This window comes from Mus caroli, unplaced genomic scaffold, assembly GCF_978045245.1.
Source record: "Mus caroli unplaced genomic scaffold, Mus_caroli_1 scaffold_3, whole genome shotgun sequence".
Classification (NCBI taxonomy): domain Eukaryota; kingdom Metazoa; phylum Chordata; class Mammalia; order Rodentia; family Muridae; genus Mus; species Mus caroli.
This window is the reverse complement of record NW_028227258.1, coordinates 112,897,946-112,900,839: the sequence shown is the minus strand read 5'-3', so window position 1 is coordinate 112,900,839 and position 2,894 is coordinate 112,897,946. Positions and strand designations below refer to the sequence as shown.

At 36.5% G+C, this 2,894-nt stretch overlaps 1 non-coding gene across 1 annotated transcript; it reads left to right on the top strand.

Moving 5' to 3' along the window:
- Positions 1-1,412: 1,412 nt before the first annotated feature.
- LOC115030709 (small nucleolar RNA SNORA66) lies at positions 1,413-1,533 on the top strand. Its single transcript, XR_003836308.1, has one exon. It is a non-coding gene; the product is annotated as a small nucleolar RNA SNORA66 (small nucleolar RNA).
- Positions 1,534-2,894: the final 1,361 nt, after the last annotated feature.

Sequence of the window (2,894 nt, the reverse complement as noted above, 5' to 3'; positions counted from 1 at the left end):
ACGTAATACATTTTGACAGTGCGAAATAAGAAGCTATGAAAATAAGGTTGATAAACCAGTAAAGAAGTTTTTCCTTAAATGGTCACAACCTGCCACATGCTGATAAGGAAAAATGCTATGGGACAATGACAAAACCTTGAAACCATCAACTTCATGTCAGTGCTGAGCAAGGAAACAAATAGAATTTCTGACAATTCAGAACAGATACGACAACCAGAGACCATATGAGAAACCCCTTTTAGTCTTATAACTCTGAAAGACAAGTTATGACTACAAACTACTAAGGACTTTGGGTCTTTGGGTAACTCCACTGCTGTTAGGTGGTATCTTTACTTTGACTTTTTTTGTGTGTGTGTGAGGTGAAATTAAATTATTAAATTTGTCTTCAGTGAATTTTTCTTCAATTTTCTATGATATATGACATATTTTCTCCAATACTAAAGGATCTAGAAGAAGAAGAAGAAGAAGAAGAAGAAGAAGAAGAAGAAGAAGAAGAAGAAGAAGAAGAAGAAGAAGAAGAAGAGGAAGAAGACAAGAACAAGCACAGAAATGTTAATATTTAAGTAGTGATGCAGAGGGAGAAACTGAAGCAATGTTTAGCAGAAACAACATTTCTGTTGTATCTTCATGCCTGTCTTGGAGAGTGCAGTTAAAAGTAAACAGACTAATAAGAGTAGCAGGTGTTTCATAATAGTTAATTATTCTCATTTTTTATATATTAACTCATGAAAGGTAAGTCTTAGTATGCAAACTTTTATTTATATATTAAAATGGATTAGGTCACAGACTTTGATCCTTTTTTAGAGTTTCTAACAAATGGCAGAAGAAATAGATCAACTGATTTTATGGTCTACAAAATAACCACAATGTAAAATACTTTAAAAGTAATGGAGAGCTGCTATAATTCATAATGCCTTTGAAAATACTCTCAATGGCTTATACAACAGATGGACTTTAGGTCGTCATGAAGCATTGAATCAATGATTTCTGCTGTTAGAGAAAACCTACAAAAATGAAACATGTAGCACCTTCTCAAGGAATAAATTTCTTTACATGCCACTGCTGCTGTGTATCTCTCTCTCTCTCTCTCTCTCTCTCTCTCTCTCTCTCTCTCTCTCTCTCTCTCTCTCTCTCTCTCTCTCTCTCTCTTTCTCTCTCTCTCTCTCTCTGTGTGTGTGTGTGTGTATGTTTGTTTCTCATGGGATGTGAAATTCACAATTGAGCTGAAATAGAACAGTCTATTTTGTTTTTATCCAGGAGAATTTTCCTTAACCTTGAGTTATGCTAGGAACACCTGTATCATTTCTTCTGCATTGCAGCGAGTGATTTAGAAAGGGGCAACTGACCAATGCACTTAGTTAGAAAGGAAAGAGAAAGATAAGAAAAATACAAGATAATGTTGGTTTTCATAATGAAAAGCTGGATTTATGTTTAGGTTAAAAAAGCCTAAAAATGTTTGTTAGAGTAATTGTGGTGACAGCAGTGTACCAACCTCAGAAGCTACTGAGGTGCCCATTCTGTCACAGTACAGCCTTTTTTTTTTTTTTGGCTGCTTTATAAGAGACTTAACTTTTTGATTTGTGTGATAAGGTTTTGCTGAGTAGCCTTGGCTATCCTGGAACTCACGTTGTAGACCAGTCTGGCCTTGGAAATCAGAGATCCGTCTGCTTCTGCTGGGATTAAAGTTGTGTGCCACCACCACCACCCAGCTTTGGGGGTTGAGGTTGGGAAGACCAAACCTTACTTCTCCTGGATTTGTCTAGGGACTTGATATTCAACCAGGGCCACCATCGAATTTAAGACAGTCCTGACTTAAAGGCATGGAGGAGACGTATAAGAAAGCTCATGCTGCTATTCGAGAGAATCCAGTCTATGAGAAGAAGCCCAAGAGAGACGTGAAGAAGAAGAGGTGGAATCGTCCCACAATGTCTCTTGCCCAGAAGAAAGACCGGGTTGCTCAAAAGAAGGCAAGCTTCCTCAGAGGTCAGGAAAGGGCTGCTGAAAGCTAGAGCAGTTTTCTATGAAGATTTATTTTTTCATAAAGACAATAAACATATTGATAAAGATAAAAGACTCATGCCCATAGTTAATGGAGAAGAAAAAGTAGCAGTGAACAGATTTAAATCTGTGATAATCTTTAAACAGACTGCCTCCGTACATGTGGGCATTGATGTTTTAACAGAATCCTCTTGTTGGTAAAAATAACTTAGAAGAAATAAGTTGAAAGTGTGTAATTTCATTAATGTTGATGAATAAGGTAAAACTTGTTGAAACCACAGTCTGTGCAGAATGTGCCCAGTTGATGTGCTGCTGTAGGGGAGACACTGCAGCGAGTGATTTAGAAATGTGGCTTAGCGTACATACAAAAGTGATCAGGAAAAGAAGGAAAGCTTTTACAATGCTCTACTCGTGTGGACCGTCCAAGGGCAGAGAACTGAGTTACTATTTTTTTTTTCAAATTACCTGTGAAATGAGGGTTAATATTGACTTTCTGAAATGGAAAAAAAGAATTGGTTTTCATGCATTTTTATTTTTTAAAATGTAGTTTTACACTTGTTCCAAATTTCAAATGAGTGTACTTTTTCCACCTAAATAGTAATGGTCTTGAATTATTTCAGTGGTAAGGTGAGCTTCATCAGTCCCTTGGGTAGGGAAGTTGAAAGTTTGAAGAAAAGCATTACTGGCAAAAATGTTATTTTGCTGTTGCCTTCATATCTGTTTCATGCAATGTCTTGCACAAGCCCTGCCCTAAAACATGAGTCTGTAGTCAATGAATATTTGAAAAGGTGGTGAACATATTTATCTTTTTAAAAATAATTTCATTAGCCTATGAGATGAAAGTCAGTAAGGATGAGAAATATATAGGCAAGCATGTAGCTAAAAGTAGTATATTC